A 25,675-nucleotide genomic window follows, 5' to 3' on the forward strand; every position below is an offset into this window, starting at 1 on the left:
TTAATTTAAAGTGGCTTTAGTTTAGTTAGGGAAGTTTGGGTCTGCAATTTAAAGGTGATGCCTGTCACCTGTTACAGCTGGTGGCCTTGTCCCTTTCAGTCATTCTTTCTCTCATTGCCTTAAATTCAGAATCCAGAAGCACTCTTGCCAAAAATTCTGTCTGAAACTGAAACTCAAACAATATCAATTTTTCTAATTGTTAGTGCAATGTAAGAGAAGCTGTGTCTAAGCATTGGACAGGAACTCAAGAAGCAAAACCCCAACACCAGGCTGGCATTCCTCATTTGTGTTAGCAAGAGCTCCTTCATGCAAATCTCCACCAATCTAATTTACAAAATTCAGGCTTTCCAAATGTGTAATCAGCACATTTTATTCTGAAAATTCATCTGTATGTATACCTTCAAAATAAAGGCATGTTAAATCTGATTTTTAGCTTACCAAGGAATACAGTTCAGCCCAACAAATGTTCGTGAGCAGCATGTCTCAATTCCACATGCAATTTTTATACTGCTACATACAAGTCAGAATATTTTCACTCCAAAATACCACATTTTCTTATTTATAAAACTAATTTGCACACAGAAACTAGGCAGGATTGTGTAACCAAAACAGTGAAGTGTGCTTATGTTTACATTCATCCCGTAAATATCACTTAAACTTGTAAAGGTTAATGACAATATAGAACTCATTGAGAAGAACAGGATTTTTTTTGCTGACTTCAGTTTACAGGTAAAATATAACTTAAATATATACCAAGAACTAGCTAGAAAGAACCAGGGAATAAGATATCCAACAGTCCATCAGCAGAGAAAAAAAGTCCACTTGAAAATTTCATGTGAGAAATGTAAGAATCATGTTAAAGGCCTTAGCTGGGTATCCAGACCACACATAGCATATGTTATATATTAATGCAGAATATTCCGTTATTTTTAGCCACATTGAATCCTCTGAAATATGCTCTGTTCTGTGAGGAGGCATACTTTTGAGCAAAACTGACATTTATCTTCTCAGAAATTACCAATTTGCACAGGTGAAGTTTGCTGGAAACAAAATTTTAAATGTATACAAACAAACTGATGCCAGAAAACACAATTTGTAAAAAAATATGCCTATATGCCTTCACATACTGATTATATTTCATAATAAGCAATCTGTTCCCTGATGCTACAAGTAAAAAATGATTTTTATTTGTCAGCTATATTCAGGAAAATGAGATGCCCCACTAATGTATATATAGTGCATACACCCCCATACCAATTATGTGTTTCTTATACGCCCAACACAAGTTGGCTCTGTATAAAGAGGAGGAAAAGCCAACCTAGAAATATAGTTGAAAGCTGGTAGGAAGAATAGTTTATCTGTACTGAGATTAATAATGGATCAGCAGGGGAGGAGCAACAGAGAAGTTTGGTAAGAAGTTTAGGAACAAAGAAATTGGCTGCACAAATGCAGAGCTGTCAATAAAACTCAGGGGTTTTTGTGTCAGGAGGATGAGAAAGAAATTATATAAAAACCTCTGAGTTGCAAAGGGAAGGAAAGTCTAAGCTAGTATGAGATTGAGAAAAATCATATGAAGGTATGTAAGACTAGCAGCTGTAATGTATATTAAGGCTGTTACATAAAAGACAGGATCTGTCCATACAAGGAAAATATAAAATCACCGCTGCCTAATTATATTATTTCAAATATAGATTCAATACCTCATTGTTTTGGAATAAAAGGAGGATATCATTCATAATCTAATCTGGAGCCCAGAGCTGGAGAATTTAACATGATATATAAACAGAATCATACAGAAAAAGAGATTGGTCATGGATTCTGGCTCATAACTTACTTAAAAATGACAAATTGACCCTCACTATTTTACTGCAGCTTTTACTTGGAGAGAAACAGCTGGCTTTAATGTTCTGAAATAGCCATACCTTCCTGACAAAATACTTGTGTGTTGGAAGGATTTCTTTTCTTTTCTTTTGAAGATGCGATCAATTTTCTCTCTGGACGAAGTGAGCTCTCAGGCACATAACCTACAGCAAAAAGTGGGAAATTCCAGCTCTCTTAAGGTGATTCCTGATTCAAGGACATCCATCAGCAATTGATTTTCTCTTTTCTTTCCTCTCTGCATACTATTGCAGGCTGTTCCAAAACTGTGTATTGACAGCTTTACCAATGAGTATATTGTACCCCTCTTTGCAAGAGAGGTGGGGTTCTGCCAAGCATCTCCTGGTGTTGGCTCCGGGGCAGTGGCCACATTATAATTTCAGCATTATTCCTGCTCATTAGCCCCTCTCATGGGAGCCTTTCTGTCAATATCTTGGATGTTACTGGAAGGGTACCTGGAACAGCTGTCACAGGACAACCAACAACATTGCCATGCCTCTGATATACACGAGTGACGTAACATTATTAGATCTAGCAAGGAGAAGCATCCAAAGCTCACTGTCAGGATATCATATGATATTTAATATCACCATCTGTGAGGATGTTAATACAGCAGACTTATTATATGGAATTTGCAGAAGTAGGGAGAAGAGAGAGAAAGAATATTAATTAAACTGCTCATTCAGCACTTTCCAATCCTCTCCATCAAAGGAAAAGTTCTTGCCTCACAGTCAGTGATGATACAAAACCTGAAGAATATAATTTATGGAAAAAGATTAAAATAATTTGTCTTAGAAAGGAGAAATGTGGAGCAGTGATATGTGCCTTCAGAATTATGGGTAAGATTGCTAACATCAGTGAGTTCCTCTTTTTTCTTTTTCTTTTTTTTTTTGCCCAGCTTATGTTTCAAAGCCAGAATCTTAGAATACAAAATATTTGAAGTGAGAAGCAAATAATAAATTCATGGAGAACATTTCACAGGTAGAAATGACAAATACATATCAGAAACTGTAAAATCAAGGGAGACAAAAAAATCAACTTAGATGAGAAATGTCTAGATTTATTGGAGAGAACTCATGAAAACTTGGACATAAAGCCTCCTAAATGTACTCACAGCCCTGGAGAGCTCTTCAGGTGGTCTGTTCCAGCACCAGATCAAAAATAAGGTAAGAATTTTAAATTATTCACAACTACAACCAACAGAGCTTTAAAGTGTGAAACCTGGGTAGGGGAGAAATGGAAAAATTATGGGGAAAATACCGAAATACTTAACTCTTTGTGTTCATCAACCTCTCCACAGACTTCTCAGGAGTTACAGTTAATAACATTTGTTTAAGGCACCACCCAGCACATTCCAGACAACTCTTCTCCCGTTCCTCTGGAAGCCAAAGGCTGAGTTTAATTTTGCCAGTCTGCTTTCAAGGCAGATGATCCCCCTAACAGTGTCTGAGTGACAAAGGACCTGAGACACAGAGGTGAGCACAGACCAGCAAAGGAAACCCAAACCTGAGCCATGGCAAGGCAAAGCATTGTTGCTCCTTCATCAGACAGCTGTGCAAAAGAGGTCATTCCAATTTCTAATGTACTTTAAAAGCTTATAAGAAAAATTGGCCTCTGTGGTACTCTGTGGTTGCCCTAAGCAGTAGATGTGCTATGGATGCTGTCCAGGCATCCTTACACTTCTGCTTTCCCAAATCTTAGTAGCCCTCAGCCTTTGGCTTCATGCCATGTAGCCCCTCTGAAACTCATATTGCAAGTTTCATTGAGATAGTTTTTTGGTGAAAAAGATTTTGTTCAAACAAACAACTCTTTTTTAAATATGAACTCTTCTATTCGCCCCAGAAGGTTTCCACACCTGCCATGTCTATTCTCTGTTAGTACATCTGGAAATTAAGGTGGCCACAGCAGGAAGGAGAGAACTGGAAAGCAAGCAAAAGTCTCATCATTTCAGTTAAGTGGCAGCCAGTTTTGTGAGGCTCAACTACCAGTAATTTTGTGAGCCTTGTTTTCCAGTACCAAATTTTTTAAAGGTGCTCACTATTCCACTCCCAAGCCAGGAAGAACTATGGATTTTCAGTACACTTCAAGCAGAGTATAATCACTGTATTGAAACTATGTTGTCCAGTGGAAATAAAGCATTGGGAAGGGGAAGAGATGTGAATAGTTTTGCTGGATTTGAAATTTTCAGCAGAAAAGACTGGGTTTTCTTCTTTTAAAGAATGTTCTCATTTTTACCTTTGTTCTGCAAGGAGAAGTCTTCAAGTCTAGCAAACTCAAAGCACACAAAATCATATACAAAACCTTCTGTTCAGGAGAGCAGAGGCCAGACGTGAGCTGAGAAAAGATATCAAGGCAAATGCAAACAACAGCAAACATTGCACTTCTATGGAAACAGATATTTGAATGTATAATTTGCTAAATGTTACCAAAAATCTCCTGATGCGGGAAAATTAACATCAGGGAAAGATTGTTTAAAAAACCTTTCTTTGGTTTCTAACTTCTTGTTATGTCTTATTCGTAAGGTCACCAGAACCATGGCTTTCACACTCAATTCAAATCTGTAACTGTTTTTTTTAGACATAGTTACCATTAATATACATTCAGTCACTGACCAAATACAAACATACTCAGTTTGGTGGCCAGCCATAGATCTTAAGTAGTCAAAGGTCATCCTTTACAGCTATTTTATATGTGTTTCACAGAGTAATGGGAAAAATCTATACAAAATTCTAAGCTATGTGAAAACAATTTGCTTTAAACAGGCCAAACAGAATTGAAAAATTGTTTGCAGCAAATACTTAAGCTCATATAAGCTCAAAATGTGAGGGTAAAGTAGCTCTATTCAAGCCTTTTGAAGAGAATGAATGAGAGAACGAATGTGAAAAAGCACATGGAGTGCAATTTAAAGAAGCAAGCAAGCGAATCATGATCAGAGAATGTCTATAAAACCTTGGCAGTTGACCTTCAGTGGGTGAGGATGGTAAGTGGTTTGGAGAATCAGCATTTCATCAAGTGGTTGAGTATATTTTTACCCTTTTCAAACATGAACCAACTCATCAGGTAAAAACTGATCATGCAAGGTTTGTCCATTTGCCTGCTCTCAGTGAGCATGAAAAAAAACATATTCCTAAATGAGCCTGTGGTTGCTGCTGACTTTGATTAATTCCTGTATGTTTCTGTTAACCACCAAGGGGGCAAAAAAACAGAAATAAAAATGCTCCAAACATTTATTACTTTTTCTTTTCTCAAGAATCTATCCTAGACCTCCCATTTCCTTCTCCTTTTGCTATGACAGACCTCTCTTACGAAATTCCCCAATTTTGGCCAGTTGACTCAAGCGCTCCCCTACTACACTCTTGCAATTGTAAGTACTCAGGGGTTCCACTAAAGGGGTGGCTGGATGCAGCTTCAGGACTAATTGTATCCTATGAGTTATGGAATTATGCACCAACAGCTAAAAGGACACAATTACAAGGTGAACTATTGTGACACACACTGTGTAATGTCATACAATCAAATGCAATGTTTAGTAAACATGAACCTCTTTGTCATTTTGTATTTATTTATACAGGTTAAAAAAAAATAAAAATAAAGCACACATTTAAAAATATCCCTTTCTCCATTGTATCTCTGCAGCATTATGCAACTTCCCATTGAGGCTGATGGGAAGGCAATGACTCGGTCAGTGCCTGGGGAACTAGGCAGTGACTAGCAAGGAGTATGCAGTTCTTGTTTGAATTGAATTATACCTGCAAAGAGAGAGATACAACCTTCCAGAGAGTGTGGGAGAAAAAAGGAACAGCTCACCAGGCATTTGCTAGGAGCTTCCTATGTGGGAACTCCAAATTTCTGCAGAATTAGGAGCCTTAACTAGGTCACTGCCCGAAGGACTGCATTTTTCCAGCAATGTGCCAGTAATGAAATACCAAAGGGTTTCTAATTCCTGGGCTCTTCCCTCGACTACAAAGTCTGGGGGAAAAAGGAAAGGAGAAAAAGGTCTTCCACTTAGAGCTGAAGAACTGATAAATCTCTGGCGTGCCCTCAAAACAGGAGGGTGACACAGCCGGGTCCTGCCATTGTGCCCAAGGAGCCCTGGGTTATCCCACGAAGTTTCTGTAACACACAGAGGCTCTGCTGTGCAGAGCAGGAGTGTCCCCCTCTCCTTTGGGAGTGACAATGCATATTTCAAGATCTCTGTCTTTCTTCAGAGGAAGATTCCCTGGCACCTTGCCCTCCTGCAATGCCATCCTCCTTCTCTCTCCTTGCTTGTTCTCACCCTCATTTATCTCACAGACACACATAAGAGATTCCTGTGCAAAAAGCTGATCTCAGTCGTTTCCCCTATGGTCTAAGCCAACACAACTTCCATTGGCAAAGGAAAGCAATCCACAATTCTGGCAAAATTATTACTTCTTTCTTCAATACGCCACAAGAAACAGAGAAAGATGATCTAATGACAGATATCCAAAATACTGCAGAGGAAACAAAAGCCAAGCATGCTACCAATTTTTACAAAATATCTACTGTGAGTTTACTACAAGTACAATCAGTGGAGAGGGCATATCATTATTTCTTAACAAAAATCATAGTGGGTTTTGTGTTAGCAGTTTTGGTCTGTGCTTTGAATACAAAGCAATTACAATGTCAAATGGCACTATTTTGAAAAAAGATAAGCGTTTCTGAAATTCAATTGTGTTCATATCCTAGAGTAATTATGGTACAATAGGAACTATCGGGTCACATTTCAAATCCATCTCTACTTTGCGTGTGTGTGCATGCTCATATTTTGTGCACTCAGTGGTACTCTTAGCAGACACACGAGGGGAAGATCCCACATGGGCTATTCAGGGCCAGCTCCATTCAATGTGTTCACTAGTACCAGCACGGAGAGTGCACAAAAGAATACATAAATAAAGCATTGTCTGCCTCAGTTGGGAAGAACTGCAGAATTCTGAAGGCTGAGAACAGAGTCAAAACACACTCATACCATTGAAAGAAAGAATGATGTGAAATCGACTATAAGAAATTCAGAAAAGCCAAGTCCATGGGGAGAGATAAATCAGTGGCACAAACACGAAGTATGGAAAAACTGATTAAACAGCAGTTTTGCAGAAGAGTATCAGAGATTACACTTAGTCACTGCTTCACAGTGAGTAAAAACTATGGCAATGCTACAAAGCCACCACATCTAATCCTTACCCAATTTATTAAAAGAATCACATACAGAAGACATGGATGACATTTTTTTTCTGCTCTCCTTAGAGGAGATGAATCTTCAATTGAACACTGTGGGCATGACCCTCGGAAAGAGTATGGAATTAAATGAGAATGAGGAGTCAGAAAAATGCACTTTCTTCAGGAAAGCTTGCTTATTCTAGAAGAGATTAATTTGAGAACCACAGTAACAATTTTCTGTATGAAAAGGATACATAAGAACAGGTATCAAATGTTTCTTGTGTCTCCTGAAGGTGGGACAAGACACAACCAGTTTAATTTGCAGCAAATATAAGTCAATTTGTATATCTTAATTCCAAGAATAGGCATGCACTGGGAATATGCCTAGGCTGGTTGTGTGTCCATGTTTAGCAGGGTTTAAGGAAGAGGTTACACAAAAAACTGCTTGAAACAACCTAGATACTGATTCAGCCCCTTTTTTTTACAAAAATCCAGTGTTTTCCAACTCAAGTATGGTACAGCAATGTGGGTTGCTCCCAGCTATGCCCTTTTAAATTGGTTCAGATTGTGTATTCAGAAGCAGAAGCACCTTGAATTGCTTGTCACGTTGCTTAGCATAGAAGCTGAATTCCTGGCCTGTAGAGGCTGGGATGTGTAAAAAAATGGGAGATTTATGTATCTGTAGCTAATACTTTAAAGTATGGCAATTTAAAATTTGTAGCAATTCAGCCACAATAAGTGGAGAAAATCTGATGTCTTCTACTGTTTCCTGATGCACTTTAATAGGTAACTGTGAAATTCAAGCTCTTTAGCTCACAGAGAATCTCTGCTGTAAAACATCCAGTAAGAAGGGTCCATGAAGTACAGAACATCAGAAGAAAGAGACAAATTAATTTGCTGAATAGACAATTATTGGAAGCTTAGGAGACAAGAAAGAACAGATTAAATACTTTCTCCATTTCTTTCTTGCAAATCAGTCTTTCGGTATTTAATGAGTTCCTATCGGTCTATGCAAATAATTCACAATGAATAATTTATCTGATATTTTTTCTGTTTGTGGGATATCTAAAAGCAAATTGGTTTCCTCTCACATATTCATTATTCAAAATTATATTAATGCAGCCTTCAGTGAGTGTGTTTTCACTGCAGTTGTTTTGCTCCACAATTCAGTTTTTATATTTGGGGGGGGGGGTTTATGGGCAAGGGTCCCACCAAATTCCTCTTGTCCTCAGGGCAAAGATTCCTTTGAGATGAGTTAAGGTCCCACTTTCAACAGGCTCTGCAGGATATCCCTCTGTCCACTGATGACATGGAGAGGACTAACCTCCTAATCTGAGCATTTGGATCAGGCTGGCTGGTGGGAATTACTGCAAGTATTAAATTAAGGATTCTCCTGAGCTCCCACTTTCCAAATTAACTGGCTAAAGAGAAGCAATACTACCCAGGGGAAGAAAAGAAGCACTCCTCCAGGCATCCCATTTCTGCCATTAATGTTCCCTATCTCTTCCATTGGTTGTTCTTAGTCAGCATTATCATAGAATCATAGAATACTTTAGATTGGATAACACCTTTAGGGTCATTCAGTCCAACTGTGTACACATGTATGCTTGCACTTGGTTTGCACACAAGAGATAGGTAAAGGCTTATGACCTTAGTTTTGAATCTCATTTTAATAGCTTCTATGTGAAGGAAATTGCCACCATACTTGAAATCTCTGCCATTTTGGGTACAGTCCATGGAACTCCTTCTGCTCCTTGGAACAAAGAATTAAATGCTTGTGTGGAGAATTTTCAGTTCACCTCTATCATGAATCTTAGGGGTGCCAGACAGACCAGCTAACACAACAGGCATTGTTCCTGCCATGTAAAACACTGAGAATGCCAAATGATGATAGAGAACTGGCAAGGTCCTTCAGCAAGAAAATTTTGAATAGGAAGGAAAGCTTGAACTGCAGTTGTTTTTCCAGATGCAGTCAGATCTTTTGATAATCACATTATAAATTTTCTGTAAATTTTCTCGTGACTTCAGTGCAGACAGTTAAGAGGTTTGGTAAAAGAACACAATGAAATATTTGTGTTGCTAGAGGCACTTGACAAGAAAACACACTGTATTAGAAGTTTAGTGTGTCCAGCTCCTTCAAATTCCTTCTTTAACATTTTCACAATACAGAATGCCATATACACTGCACTTTTTGCCTTTGCAGAATCATCTTCCTCAGAAGCTCACCTCAGACTTCCTCTTTCACCATCTCACACTGCTAGAAGTCATTCAAAGTTATATTTTCAAGAATATTTTTATTCACAAATGGAAAGCTTCATTCTCTTTACTGCCATAAAAAGCCAGCTTAAACTGCTGACTGCTTGTGGCTAGCCTATTAATGTAAAAGTGAGAGAGCTTGCATGGGAGAGACTAAAAGGGGCAAATAAAAGAACAGAAAGTATGCAGGGAGAGAAAAGAGATTAACAGACGGGGGGGAAGTCAAAGAAATAAGTGGAATGGGAAAAAAGCAGAAAAAGAAGGCAAAATATAGAGATGCCATCAGTAGAAAGGAAGAAACAGTGAAGAAAAACAAGGGTATGGGGAAAAGGCAGGAATGATACCAGAACTTAAAATAATTCTGAGAAAACAGATAGTGATGTCAAAATCCCAGTAATTGAATTTTTGCCTTGAAAAGCCTCTGACAGCTTTGCTTAAATGTTTAGCCACATAAAATCAAACTCCACGTCCCTGACTGCATGTGTCTCTCAATGAAGTCACCAAGAATCGATAGCAGCAGCAGCATTCAAATCCATGCTGTTTTCATTGTAGAAAAGGTAAATACAAAACTCTTTCCATACCTGCACCATTTCTCCATCTTTTTGTAGCCTCTAACACCCTTTCTAACATAGTCTATCCCAAAGTCACTGCTGTTAGCCTTCCTGAATTGATGGCATCCAGCTGAACAGAAGCCAGTGAGGGAGAGCTCACATATTGTCTGTTCTTAATAAATAATCATTAAAGGATAGATTTGCAGCACCACAGCATTGTCCAACACTCAGTCTGTTTGCCTTGAGTCAGCTGCTCTGTACTTTCTCCCTATTCTTGCATAATTGAATACTATATCTTAAATTTCTTTTTTTTCTCTGAAGAACTGGTATTATCTGAAAAATATTGTAAACTCATTCAAATTTCATTAATTCATTGGACCTAATGCAAACTGGAGGTACAGGAAAACCAAATAAGTTAGCAAACCAGCATCTCTCCTTACCTATTAATAGTGGTATTTTCTGTTTCTTTTAATGGCAACTCAGGCCTGCCTGGCTTCTCCTCCATCCTTTGCAAAGGACACTGAAAAATTTATGAGCAGCCCAAACTTACTCAATCATTTCAATATCTCAGACTTACAACGTGTCCCATAAAGTGAGTACTCAAATGCTTGAATCATCACACTGAGGCCACGTTTCTTGGACCAGGGATGTTTCCATCCATCCACCCGATAGGTCTGATGAGACACCTGCAAACAGGGGCCAGACAAGGAAGCAACAGTGTCACTAAGAGTTAGATAAATGTTTCACTAGTGGAACCAGTTCAAAGATTTCTTGGCAGTTTAGACGAATCCTGAATGTTGTCAGCACAGGAGCAAATGAGTGAACAGGTCTCCTTTCAGGCCTGAAACTCAGGAGATGCCGGAGGTGGAGGGCTGTGGATGAGCACAGGGGGACACAGTGTCACAGGAGGGGCAGGGAGCCAGTGGAGCCATGACAATCCAAAAGGGGTGGCAGGTGGTCAGAGGGTTTCTGGAGTTCGTGGGGATGCCTGTTTCCTACCTTTCCATCCATCTCACAGGTGCTGACACAAGATCTCCCAGTTTCCACGTGAGCTCAGGTGCTGCACAGCCAGGAGGGGACAGCAGGGACACTGCAGGCACAGGTCCCAGCAGCTGCCAGTGTCCCTGCCTGCCTGCTGCCCCGTGTGTCAACCCGAGTCACAAACACCAATGCTGAAAAGCACATCCTAAAACCTAACAGGGTCTTCAGGACCATTTTGCCTCTGCAAAAACCTAATGATTCTTCATTTGGACATCAGTCTAGATATCAGAGCCATGATGATCCATAGGGAGCTGTCAGGCTTCTCTGTGTGTCTCATTCGGGATGGGAAGTCAGATAATACACAATCATGTTGATTAGCCGGAGGGAGTGACTTACAGTTTCGTGTACTGTGTGCTTCATACACCTAAGCAACAGAACAAATTCAGATATATTCCTGGGTGGCCTATATAATCAAAAATATCTATATCTAGGCCCTAAAACGGCAAGGATTTGTCTCCCTTTTAAAAGTCAAGGTATCTAAGCACATAATATAGAAGGAAAGAAAACGTAGTATTTCCCTCTAGAGGTCTTTTAACAAAAGAATGTGTCACAATGATGTAAAGCAGGTGGAAAACAAATTTGATAAAATAAAAATAGAGAATAAATATTACTTTTAAGGACACTGTCCCACAATATTTTTTGGTTATGATGCAAAAGCATATCTCTGACTTGCACAATAAGACCCTTTTGAGAAATACTCTCTATAAGTTGTAAAATGCCATGTTGTAAAGCAGAATCATCCATCAAAATGCAAGACAAGCAGATTTCTTATTTTGGGACAAACAGAGTTCACCAAAGATATGAGGTCAGGTGAAAAGAAGGAAATCTTCTGTATTTTTCAGCCACCAGGGTAATAAGAAAAATCCTTTCTGAATTCTGCCCATTTATGTGTCTGTGATGTACCTGTGCAGCTTGAGGTTCCTCATACACAGAAAGCAGGATGCATTAATCATGAGTAACAGAGGGCTTAGAGCTGTAGTGTGCCACTCCACTTGAAAAGCCTCTAAAATATGCTAGTGCCAGATCTGCCTGGGCTGAAAATTGTGTACTGCTCACAATGATGCATCTGAAAAAATTAAATGTATGCTCTCAGAAAACTTGCTGAACATCTACTCCCAATTTCTTTCCATTTCTGCTCTACTAAAGGGCTGCAATTTCCATCTCTGTCTTAAGCATGCTCCTTCTGAGTCTTTCATCAGATCGACAGAGCTTCCTCCTGCCTTTCTCATGAAAGTTCACCTCAACGAAATCACCGGGGTAAATAAGGCGAGCAAGATTTTCCCACTACCTCAAGGGGAATTCATCTGCCAAGGCTTCATTTCCTGTAATGTATGGCTTTATTTCCTGTAATGTATGGCACCAAACTGTGCCTCCTCCAGGCACGATGTTAATCTGGCTTTCTCCCCATGTACCCCTGGCAGATGGTGGTGTGTATTAGCTCTGATGGTGAGCACTAAGCAATGCAGCCTGCTCCTTGTCACACTGGAGCAAGAACAGCCTCGGCCACGTTCCCAAGCATTTACTCTTCGTCTGGAGTTCCTCAGATATTTCAGTGCCAGCCATACATCACAACTTTAAGAGCTGAGGTGACAATTCAAAATATGAAAATCATTGCAGAGTAAATGAAGCAAATGATCGTTTTTGACAAATACACATGAGTGTGGCACTCGGAAATCTGGCTTGAATGTCTCTAAATAATTAAATTTATCTACCTCAGTAGCTACATTTGAATTGCAAATTAATTCTCCACCTCAGTCCTGCTGCATGTGTATGTCTGCACTGGTACCTGAGCTCCCACAGCCTGCTGGCTCTGAGTGCAGGAGCACCTCTGGGCAGCAGCAGTTTAGTGCAGAGAGGACCCAAGGATGAGGACACTTGGCTTTGCTACACGAAGCTTTGTTGTCACCCTCCTTGGACTTGCCTTTTAATGGGTGCTGTGCAGCACATCCACAGCCCAGGGACAGTGCCAAGCACGCAGCTGCTGAGGCAGGGCTGTGCTCCTGCAAACCTGGCTCAGCTCCATCACGTGTTGTTTAACTGCACAAACCTTCCTCTCTACATGCTCCTGTCCTTTTTACACAGAATAGACAGGGCAGCACTGCTCACCTGATCTTCCCCATTGGGGGAATGGCAAAATACATTGTTAAGTCCCTGTACAGTTTCCATTTTTGTTCAGTTCTCCACCAAGGCCACCCCTATTACAAGTTACTCAAATTCCATTGTAAAACAGAATTATCCACATCCCTACCACTTCTCAGCATAGGAACATTTTCTCAAGAGCAATGACTTTGTTCTCCCAAATGTCCTGTGAGATGAGGAAACTTCCTTACATCCATTTTACAAATAGAAGCTTGAGGCACAGAAATATTAATGTCAGCAGGGCTAAGTCACTTTAAAAGTTTATAGTTCGACTTTCTCAGAGAGCCAGGCATTTTATTCCACTACATTTCTCCACAGCAATGCAGAGTCTCTTGGTCTCCATTGGAAACTCCAAGCATTCCTCATTTCATTTCAACAAGTCAGACTGAAGGCCTCAGATAAGAAATCAATTGAAGAACACACAGGCATCACCTGTGAGAAATGTCAGTGAAGTGATGTGATTTAAATCCCAGTGGAATTCTGGCACATCAGGAAGACAAGAAAGTTCTCCAGGGCAGTATTTAACAGCCCATCCCAGAAGATTCCTCTTGTTCCATCTTATTCACTGCACAGATTCCCAGTTCCTACAGCAAATAAAGCAGAGGTCCTGGAGGTGACAGTTTCTCCCCATAGCTGTGACACATCCCCCAGCCCATGTACCCTGAACTATTCATAACAATGTGGAAAACCCTGTGGGTGAAGGGTGAACAAGTAACCCAAAATTGCACTTGTTACCATTCAGGATTATAAAGCCAGCTTTGAACAGGCAAGTTCAAAAAATGATTTTTTTCTTCTACTTCCTCATTCTAGTGCTGTAAGAAAACCCTTAGGACAAATGAAGAAGGGGCTAGAAAGTTCCCAGGTTTCATGCCTGTAGCCCTGAAGTGACCCTGAGGCAGGATTAATCCTCTGCATAGGTGTCACAAAGATGACAATGGCAAATGGCCACTCTGGCTCCTCAGCAAAAGGAATTACACTCCACAATGGCAATAAGTGAATTTTTGCCCTTGTACCCTGAGCTATTCTACTCCTCAGGCCAGGTTCAACCCTCCTGATCTCGATGTCTCCAGTCCAGTCCCACCTGAGCCCTGCCCTCATCCCAGAGGGCTCCATCCTGCCTCTCCTTCCTCATCCCCAGCCTTCCCTCACCCATTCCCGTGTCCCTCTCCACCACAGACACCCACAATGAGCATTCTGCACACAGAATCAAATCAGCCAGCAGAAACTTCAGTCTTTCAGGGGTATTTTCACAGAGAGAGTACTGGACAGACCCTGACACCAGCCCTGCTCCTCACCCAGCTTTCCAGCCCTGCCCTAAAGCTCTACCTGAGCAAGGCTGCCCCCTCTTTCTTGCAAATAGGCAAATCATTTCAGAGAATAGAAATTGTGCAAGTGTTTTGGCAGTTGAAGTTTTAATATGAACTCTTAAATTTTAGCAAAGTTATTAAACATAGAAAAACAATTATAAATATTTTTGTATCCTGGAGTGAGGCTTGATTACCTGGCTGCATTATTTAAGGAAAGCTTTTACAAACAGAAAGAATATGCATGTGATCTCTGGATAACCAGACAACCTCACCTGACAAAACAGTAACTAAATGACCACAGATTAATTCTGTTAAGTGGCCAGTTCTCTACTACTCAGAGATTAAGAGGTGAATTCTCTCTATAGTGTCCTTTCTCTGTATCTGAAAGCAAAACCCAAAGCTTTTTAGCAGTACTTCCAATTTATCCCCTCCACTAAAAGGCAGCATCCTCTTAAAAATCTTTTCATCTCTCTACAGTACTAAATTACACAGTCCTAATCCCAACTGAATCAGATGATTGTGCCTGTCTGTACTGTAGAGGCACTTGGAGACAGCTTCACTCTACATAAGCAGCATCTGCTGTGCAAACATCACACCTGCTATCCACACCTAAAAGTGGTTTTGGCTGACTGACAAGCATTACTCTTGTAACATTTGCCCAGCTGAATAGTATTCATTTATAGAATCTGTTTTATAGGTATGTGTTTATTTATTATTATTATTAATAAATAATAGATTAGAATAATATAATGCAATGATAAATTACATAATGGTTGGTTTAATTTTTTTTGCTCGGTCATTTATTTATTTATTCAATTTATAATGAATTTATAATCTGTTAACCCAACTACATCTTTAGGTGTCGATAGAAGTGTGGGGCAGCTATAGGCTGCCTGGAGTCAGCTGCCATATGTACTGACTACAGAGATTATGGATAGCCCTGGCAGGAGGAGGAGGTTTATGTGAGTGTGCTGTGTGTGTTTTTAAAAGGAGTTTTCTCAAATCTGTCAAACGAAGAAAGGATGTTATACTGATTCCAAGTGACCCCATCACTGCAGCTGGGTGGTCAGAGTGCCTGCTTACAGTTCAGGGTCTACACCAGCTGGGTCACAGCATCACCTTTCAAACACAGACAGGCCTGGCTTTCCATGACACATCCATCTTGCCATTTAGGCCTGAGCTTGAGGTGTGGGACAAGAAGCCAGCCTTGCAAGGCTCCCAGCCTGCCTCTCTGCTGTGACAAACCCATCAGCAACCACCTGGCTTAGGACCACGGTGCCCTGGCTGGAGCCTTGCACCTGCAGCTTCAGGTTGCATCCAGGAGGACAAGGGGAACTTTGGAACATGGTTCAAGATGTTCATTGGCAAAGTAATGTGCAAGAAGCTTAAGGAGCTGCTGTCTCAGCAAGGAGCTCACTCTGACTCAGCTGGGTGCCACAACCTCTGCTGAAAGAGCTCAAACTTGTTAAACAGCTCTGAGCTCTTTATGGCCATTGCCAGTGCCCTGGGCTAGTTCACACTGGCAGTCAGAGCCCCAGCACCACAGACAGATTTCAAGATCAATTCCAAACTCCCTGTGTTTGGATCAGCAGAACTGATCCAACTGGAGCTTGAAGGCATCATCATCCAGCCAAGAACCACAGGCTTGGACTGAAAGTCTTGGGAAAGAAAATGTGTGGTCTGGAGTTTGTTCCTGAAAATTGCTGTGCTTTCTGAGATTCATGACCGCCTGTTTGGCTCCAGGAAACCCCAACAGCCCTGCACTTGAAGAAGTCACTGGGGGTGGGAGCTAGAGGATCTTTAAGGTCTCTTCCAGCCCAAGCCTTTCTATGATTCTATGAAATCTATGAAATATCCTTTATTATATTTTAAATAGAAAGGATACTGCTTCTTTTAAGCTCTGTATTTTGAGCCTTTGGAGTATCCTTATCCAGGCTGGTCTCTTTGACAATGAAAGCCTTCTCATAAAGCAATATAGTAATGTGACTTCAGATAGAGACGTTTCAATGAAAACTCAAAAAGCTGCAGTAGAGCTCTCAGAGCTGGGAGCACCAGAAAGGGATCACAGGCAGACTCTCAGCACACTGCTTACCCAGGGACACCCTCCCCTCTGACTGTCAGAGCCTTCGTTTGTCTTACATTTCCACTCCACCATCTCTCATCAAAGTGACAGGTGTGAGGCCATGGATCTCAATTAATGTCTGTTAACTGCTTGGATGGAATTTGACAGAATATGAAATGCTACTATTAAATGCACAAAAATAACTAAAGATAGGATGAAGTGCACATATATAGATATATAACAATTATATATGTATGTATGTATGTATGCATAATATTTTTTCTCAAGAAGCCAGTGAAAAGTTACTTTTATCCCCTTCTGAGATACTTTCTAATTATGTACAGGCTTGACAATTATTCCACTGCTTGTTATATGAAACACCAGTGTGTCTCTTGTAAGCAATACCCTTCCAGAAATAATTATCCTTTTGACATAATGTTATATATATGCTTCTTTGTTTAGGCATCCTGCAGATTAATAAAATCAAGAGCCAGATGCCTTGAGACAAATTAGCTATTTCCTGTCAATAAAATATAATGCAGCACACTTAATTTATAGCAAACACTGGTGCCATGAAATGCTTTGGCTGCCCGTGCTGCTCATCCCCATGGAAGCACCATTGTGATTGCAGCCTTACAACCTCACAGTATTGATCCATAAGTGTGAAAGATTTTATCTAAATAAGAGACATTAACAACATAAGAGGGTTCTGCACCAAAAAGATCAATTTGACTTTGAATTTGCTTAGTCATTTTCCAATTCATTTTTCTTCCACAGGATTCTCTATATTCACTTATAAACCCAGGTTGTTTTTATGGATGTTTGAATAATGGCAATGCTCTGCAGCTGTTTGGCACTGCTTATGAAATGGCATTTGTGACAGGGAAGATGCCTCTGACAAGACCAAGTGATCACAGAATCAAACAATCATGAAGGTTGGAAAAAGACCTCTAAGATGATTAAGTCCACATCTTACCAACCACACTGTTTTTCATAGCTTGAGGGAAGAAATATTCTGAAAAAGTTTTAAAAAAAGCAACCCCTACTATCATCCTATATCTTTCTTGTATATTTCTAACTCATTCAAGAGTTGTTTTTTCTCTAGACATTGGTTAAAACACTTTGGTGCCCCAGCCTAGTTTGGAACAAATTGGTGACACTCATTTGCAACTGCCACAGTTATTTTTGGAAGACATGTTGCCATGCCATAGTTAAGCTGCATTAAGTTTTATCATGATGTTTAACATGCAAAACATGTGGTATCACCCTCAAATGTTCCTCATGTACTCTCTTTTTAAAACTTGACATTTGTGAGGTTTTTCAGGAAAGACAATAATTCAGGCTGTAAGTGCTAAGTAATTAAGAATTAGTCCCCAAAAGCTCATGTTTTGAGTTCTGTGATTTATTGAAGACCTTCTACATTGACAAGGTCAAAACAAAGAAAGAGAAAACATACTGAACATTTCGTGACTTCTAAGTGGCTCTGGCTTTATTTTACTCTCAAAATTCAGACTTTTAGCAGTCAACTAACATGAAACAAAATTTCTGACAGTTTTTCCAATTCTTCAATGCTGTGTGAAAAGCCATCTTAATCAGCTCAAGTGATAAATATGAACTGGTCACACAGGAGCCTCTCTCTCTGCTGCTCCCAGCCTCCACCAAGGAGACAGAAATAACCTGTGCTGGGCTTTCTTCTTTAATATAAAACTTGTAGGGGAGAGGAGGGAATTCACTAATGATTTGTTAAGACAAGGTGGAAGTCCTGAACTGGCCAATTTTACTGGAAACAAAGAAATCTGTTCCTCAGCCAAAGCTTATGATTCTCATGGAGTGCCCAGCCCATTTCCACTTCCCTTTGATTTATAGCAAACTGATCCATTCCTTGAAACAGATGGGTTTTTTGTACTCCCTTCACAAAAAACTAAACAACAAAACCAGCCAGTAAAAACAAACAAAAAATTCCTCTCTTTTAAACAATACTGACCTTTTCTCAAGAAAATACCAATTTTGATAAAAGTTTATTGTTTCCCCCAGACTTCTGGTGACCAGGAAGGAAAAGGTCAAGTTCCCACTGGAGCATTTTTCATCTGGGCAATTTTGAGAGGGCAGAGGGCTCAGCACGCTGAAGGTGAAGCCCCAAAGGTGACCCTTTGTCACCTTTGTCAGCCTGAGCACTGCCTGCCAGCAGTGATCCAGCCCCTGGCCCCAGTGCCCACACTCTCCCCCCCGAGCTGCCACAATGCAGAACAAACCCAAAACACAACCTCACCCTGACAGAAACCTCAGAGGGCAGGACAGGCTCTAACAAAGCAAAAGACACCTTTTTTTTTTTTTTTACACAAAACAGCAAGTTCTACTCAGAGCTATGTGGGTCTGTGAGGAAGATTGGATGTTGGGCAGAAAAAAAACCTCAAATCTTTTCCATCTATCTGAGTAAGTGACAGTCGTGATTAGATGCACACACTTGGGAAATCACAGCACGTGGCAAGGACCAGGTACTGTAATCCTTTCAGAAATACTCGTGGTCCCAGAAGGGACCCCTCAGACACTCCAGTAACCCCATCCTTCTCCAGTTCTGCTCTGTGTGCCCCCCTTACCCCTCCCCACCCGGGAATCCCCCACGCTCCTCCCCACTCCATGCAGAGCATCCCTGCGCCTTGCTATGGAAGCAGGAACAGCAAGAGGTTTCACAGCTCACTGCCCTCAGCCCTGCAGCCTGAACACGAGGAAGAAAAGCAGGGACAAAGATTATGGTGACTTTGATGGAGCAGGGGGACGTGGATCTTGAATTGCAGCAGAATACGGATTAGAGGCAGCTGAACCTGGCTTGGCACAGAAAGTCTGCATCGTCCATGGCCTCTGCAAAGCCACATTTGGCCAAGCTGCTCGTAGCTTCTGGTAAGGTTTACTTATAGCCCACCTTTTCTTTTCTGTTCATGCACAATTAGGAAGTGCAGAGGACTAAATTATTTGCAGCAAATGGAATTTGAACAGGAAAATGCCACCTTACACCCCATGGAAAATGAGTTCATGGTGTCAACTCCAGGAATCTTCTGTTCAACACCTCTGGATCATGCATGAGTTACAAACTAATGTGCTTTGGCTGATAGGGGAGCCCTTTCTGCTCTTTTACATCTGTCTTTTTGGGTTCCAAGAGGAAGGAATGAATGAGCTTAGCAGCGAACTTTAGAAAATAACTTCAATTTGTGTATAGGAATTCCCTCACTAGAGAACCAACTCACACCAGTCAAATCTCATGATAAAGAACTTATTCAACCCAAAAGGTTGATTTCAAGAGCCCAGTATACAAGATACAAATGGGAAAAAAATCGTGTATTTGGTGCCTGTTTTCACAGTGTTCAACTCACTTACAATTAAACTTTCCATTTTAAGGACTATTACAATGGAGTTTTAATTCAACAGCATCTCCAGAAAAAGATTTATACCTCATACTTCCATATTTATCATGTCAAAGGGTAGAAACAAATGAGCACTGTCACATTCTGACACTGAATAAAATGTCATGAAAGCCAAATGACACACGTAGAATTTACAAATTTTTATTCCAGGAGAGAGAGAAATCGTTAAATATATTTAAGAAAAAAGGTAAAGCAATCAAACAAAAACAATGAAAGAGAGAATCTTTCTTGCTTTATTACCTCTAGAATGCCAACTTCTTCTTTTTAACATCCAGGCAGACAAAGACCTGTCATCCAGTATCTTCACAAATTACAGTCCAACCTGTAAATACAAACAGAGCACTTGATATGATCTTCAGGCATTTCTATTTTGTATTTAATACTGTTTCATGCATTCATGTGCTAATAAAGGTTAAACTAGGTGATCCTTCAAGCAGCCCTCTACACTTTATCTGCCAGAGCTATAAAAGCTGAAGAAAATTGGTGCATTTATATTGTGAAAAGAGAAAGACTCGGAGCATTGTAATGAAGTACGGTATTTCTTCTCGTGTATCATTTCAGCAGCAGTTGTTTACAACAAAAACATTTAGTGAGAACTGGATTTTTATGAGAAATCCTCATGTGTTACTAATCTTCTTCTGACATCAGACTGATTCTCTTGGATCTTTCATTTGCTTCTGGTGAATCAGCCTGCTCATAAAACAAATTGCCTTGTCCTGACTTGGATTTCCACCTTGATTTTCAGTGTGGCTTCAGGTATAGGCAGCAGTTTACCCTTGAGAAAATTCAGCATAGTCATGCTAGCAGTCTTCATCTTAAAATAACACACAACACCACTGTGCAATGGACAAAATTTTAAAAATTGGAGGAATTAATTCTAAAACACTTCCAGTATAGAACAGCCTTTTTACCTCAGGCTACAAAACCAGAACCAGATGCATAATTAAGTACAAGATGGCCCACATAACCACAGATGAGAAGCAGACAAAAGTGTTTATCAAAATATCTTCTTATCCCCTTTGACTTCAGCCTTCTTAAAGTATCAATTTCTCCTACTCTATACTGCAAATATTCAAGTCCCCTTTTAACCCTCTCAGTAGTCTGGAATATATATCACAAAAACTCTTTGTGGAGTCCCACAAAGAACCTTTAGGCAAAATAAGCAGCTGACTAAAATCACCTTTTCAGATCTCCACATCCTTCAAAAGTTAAGAGCCTGGTCCTGAACACGAATGGTTGGTTGGCTGAGAACGGGCAGGTTTGGGTTACAAGATGAGGAAAAGGTGTTGGGAAAACCTTTTTAACACAGACAAAAAAGACTGTCCCATGAATAAAGCAAAAGAAACTCTTGGATAGAGAGGCTGGGTTTAGCAAAATTGCTTCCAAGGTTTCACCGAATAGCTGAGATAAACATGAACGGGCAAATCTTGGTGCATCCACTCCACTCATCAGAGAACAAATTATCATTACAGAATAAATGGCATTCTCCTTTGGGCAGAGCTGATAAACAGCAATCTAGAGAGAAAGAAAAAAAGCAAGAATGTCTCTTGCAAAGGAATTACAATAAAAATCCCATGTGTTACTATAATGTTTCATGATCACACAGGATGAGCCAACACCAATTAAAGGCCAAACTCTGCTCTGAAAGCACAAGCTCATCTCCCATTTACAGCAGCAATGACAGAAGAGGCAAATTTTGGCCATGACCTTGTCTTTTATTAACATCCTAGATGCCAGAAGGCAGATTTACAAAGGCATTTTTCGAGCTAAAATTGCATATGGGCCCGTTGACACAAATACAGGGATTTGCAGAAAATCCCCACAGGATGCCTGAAGTGACTTTTTAAATTTTTAATCACAAACAAATGAGTCATGTTAGAAAGAGTACACAGAAAGAGAACTACTACCATCACCACCAGCACTGATTGTTTTAAAAAACCTAAATTAAGCTTGTCAATTCTAGCACTTGAAGTTGCTTTTCTCTGTTATTTGTATGCATACACACAGCCTGACAAAGCACCCCCAAAATTATAACATAGATTTAATCAAAAAACAAAAAACAAATTAAAAAAACCAAACAAAAAAAAAACAAACAAAAAAACCCAAAACAAACTAAAAGAAACCACAACAAAAACAAAACAAAAAAAGTGCACATTTTTAGAAACACCCACTATAGTACAGTAAAATTCTTTCACTATTTTCCCATCTTTTCATTTTAATCTGATCAATTGTACAAATGTAGACCTTCTCTCAATATTTTTTATAATCAAGTGGAATCTGATTTTTTCCAACATAGTTATTCTGAACTACTTCCTTCCTTTTCCAAAGGCATTTACTGACATAAGTTGCTTTTTTACATTTGAAATGGACCAACTGAAATTGGAATTGAGCAAAACATTTCATTTCCTTAGATCAAAAGATTCTTAGGACTGTCCAGATATGCTTTAATTATTTTGTGAGAACAACGTTAGCTTGTTTTATTTACTCAGAGCAGGTCCTTCCCTGTACGGCAGGCTAGTCAGTGCTTCTTCAGCCTAAAAAACAGCTCATCTTTTAAAATATTGAGTTATGCTCTTTGAACAATGAGTTCTGTCACATCATGCTGCTTTTTGTGGGTTTTTTTCCTGAAATATCTTTCTTGAATATTTTTTTACATAAGTTGGTAAAACATAGATTATCTAAATGTCTACAATTGTTTGTATCATCCTCCTCCATTTGCTGAAATCTACACTCCTCAAGGTTTTGGATTTGACAGCAGTGCCACTGTCCAAGGCACTTAAAAAAAACAAACACCATGGCTACAGCAAGATCTTGAGCTCATGTGCTACAGGGCTTCTGCATTTCACAGTTACTGCTCTTTGTTTTCAGGTGGTGCCTACAGTTCTCAGCAGCAAACTGATCCCTCCTAGGTGTCAGGTGAAATGTAATGAAAACTGAAAGGGGAAATGAAAATAACTTGTTGACTGGGCTTTTTCCCCCAGCTATCATTTATGCCCTCAGCCATACCTTCATTTATGTTTCCAAGTTAATGTTTTAATTTTGATCAAGCGTATGCTGAAATTCAACACAAAGCTACTTAAAATACTTAGGGTCCAATATCCAAGCAGATGGAAAGAAAGATGGATTTTATTTCTTTATTTCAGAATAGAAAATATTCCTGTATTTCTGCGAAGACAAAGGCCAGTGCAGGACACCAAACTGCTACAAATTCCATCATGTCAGAAGCATTTCCCACACGTGTCTTAACAACGTGAGATACAGATGAAAACAAAAGCCTTTTCCCAAGCAACAGCAACACACCAGTCCTGTCCCAAGCTCCTCCTCACTCCTTCCTGAGCTGGGACAATTGCTCAAAGTCTTGTCCACACTTTTTTCTATTTACTTTCCTTATATTTACTGCCCAATTTATACTGGCAATGAAGCCAGCCAAGTCATTCCTTTTTGTCTTGAGGAGAACAAGGTGGATACTTTTTTGTAAATCATTGTTACATACACAATATTCATAGTCCTAGAGAAGAACTGAAAAATCTACTGTAAGGACTGAGCAGTTCTTAAACAAACTTGCTTGATTTTATTGATGATGCTTTATTTTTCCTTTCTCTCTCCTCCCTTGGTGTCTCTGTCACCAGTACCAACAACTTTCACTCCTGACATCACAGTGTAATTTAAGAAAGTTCTTGCTCTGTGGTTTAAAAAACTATTTTAAGGACCTCCATTATCTCAAAAACATCTTCAAGTCTTTGTGCTATACCTATTAAGGCAAGCAGGAGTCTCAAAACTTCTGTGAAAAGTATTTATTGAAAATTTTATATCTAAAAAGACTAGCTAAGAAAACTTTTCACAGGCTTTGATTCCATGAAGCTGCCATGATCTTCCTCCAAAACCAGACAGACAAAAAAAAAGCCACTGAGGAAAATGAAAAAAAAAATAAATAAAACAATACAGAAAATACTACCCTGAAGCAGAATCACATCTCAAGAAAGAAGAAACTCAAGGACTGCATAACATCTACTAGGATGTTTGTTGTAGATACTGATGTTAAAAAAATAAATCTCTAGTGAGATAAAGGATGGTAGTGCAGAGCTTGAGAGAGAAACAGGGCAGCACCTGAGCCCTTTGTTTCAAGTGTAGAATCATCATATAATCATTAAGGCTGGAAAAGACCTCTAAGATCACTGAATCCAACCATCCAGCTGTGTGGCACAGGAGAGGTGTCTTTTGAGATGCAGCAGCTGTTTGTGTGCTCTTGCATGAAAAATATTACCCTGTCATATGCCATGAGTTTGCAAACCACGCATCCCTGCATGTGAAGAATAATGTGGAGCCAGACTCATGTGGAGTAGGAGCAAGAAGCCCACAGGACAAGCATGTCTCTACTGTGGCCTCCCTGCATCACCAAAACAGCTTCTGCTGGCTCCCAACACAAAAGACAGGACCCAGGAAAGGGATAGAAGAGGTGGAAGCAGCACCATGGGGAAGCTTGGCTCCCAGAGCAAACCAAAGCATCGAGGGACACCAGGGACAGGAGACCAGGAAGGCCTGAGTCCCCACCTCCTTTGCTGAAGGAAATCCAGTGTTCACATCTGCCTGCAGCACTGTATTCCCTAGGCTCCCACTGCAGCAGAGCAGCCTTTGCTCTGCCCCTTGCACAGCCCTGCAAAGCCTCATCTGAAACAGTTCAGTACAAGAAGTGTCATTTTAAGTTCTATCTGTAACTCACACTGAGCTATTATAAAAGGAGGAACATTACCCATATTATAAATGTTACATGAGTAAACGAGGAATATGAATGAGTGAGAGCTATTCATCTCAATGAGCACTTCTCTCCTGGAGAGTGTTACAAAGCCACAGGATGTCCCCAAGTTTCAAAATTTGCATTCCCACCTTCGAGCTAGATGAAAAACTTGCAAAAGCATATGTATCTAGATAGCTCCTTAATGACCCTGCCTCTCAGGGGAATCTTGTGGATTGAATATTCAGGAGAAAGATGGCACTAGGTTGTACCATGAATGCTTACCAATAATAATTGCTATTTAAACAGCTGTTTTCTCCTGAAAAAAAAAAAAAAAAAGCTTTACTGGGCACATACTATCAACCTTCTGAATGAGAGAGAGACAAAGATCTTCTGAAGATGTAAATGGGGAGCAGTGGGGAAACCATTTCCATTGCCTAAGGCTGTGTCTGTATTGCAATTAAAAGATGTATGGGGAGATAAATGCTTAGTTCTGAGGACCTAATGCCACATTATTTAAAAAATCAGGGAGGAGGGAGAGTGGGGATGTATTCAGGGATGGTCTAGTCTGATCTGATGTGCTGGGTTAGCAATGAGAGCTCTGGGCTCCATCCAGGAGGAGCTGAGCTCATGAGCTCTGAGGCCACCCCATATCACAAACCAAATTACCTTAGTGCAAACAACTGGAAGAGCTGCTTCAAAATGCATTCCAGATCTGAATAAAACCACTAATGTGAATGCACATTTCTTCGTCCTGTTCCTCAATATTTTTGAAAACACTAAGTCATGCACAAAGGCACAGCTCAAGGAGAAGAAAGATTGCACATCATTTCTCTTTTGCCCAAGCTTTTATGCCTTTCATGTTGCTTTGATAATAAAGGGAACGAAAGTCTGAAACAGAACTATTCAACTAAACTACATTCCATTGCCGGATTCTAAATAAAGACATTTCAAGCTTTTCTACTTTAACTATTATGCTATTCCAAGACAGAAAGATTTCTATAATTTTCAAGGTTTGTTGGGATTTTTTTTCCTCTGCATCAATGAAGTTTTTTTCCTCTGAGAATTTAGCACTTTTCTCACAATTACCATTCCACCTCCAGTTTCTTTAACAC

The 25,675-nt window shown here is 39.9% G+C and overlaps 1 long non-coding RNA gene across 5 annotated transcripts in view; it reads right to left on the minus strand.

Moving 5' to 3' along the window:
- Positions 1–368: 368 nt before the first annotated feature.
- Positions 369–25,675, minus strand: part of LOC148224946 (uncharacterized) — a 75,313-nt gene continuing 50,006 nt past the window's right edge. For 3 of the 5 annotated variants that reach the window (XR_015801788.1, XR_015801790.1, XR_015801786.1), the window contains 2 exons: positions 20,069–20,150; positions 369–10,546 (listed from right to left, as the gene is read on the minus strand). This is a non-coding gene — a long non-coding RNA (uncharacterized LOC148224946). Of the gene's footprint in view, positions 10,547–19,953; positions 20,151–25,675 lie in introns of those variants that run through there. The other 2 variants (XR_015801791.1, XR_015801787.1) reach the window with 1 other exon arrangement.

This window comes from Sturnus vulgaris, chromosome 2, assembly GCF_052056855.1.
Source record: "Sturnus vulgaris isolate bStuVul1 chromosome 2, bStuVul1.hap1, whole genome shotgun sequence".
Lineage (NCBI taxonomy): Eukaryota > Metazoa > Chordata > Aves > Passeriformes > Sturnidae > Sturnus > Sturnus vulgaris.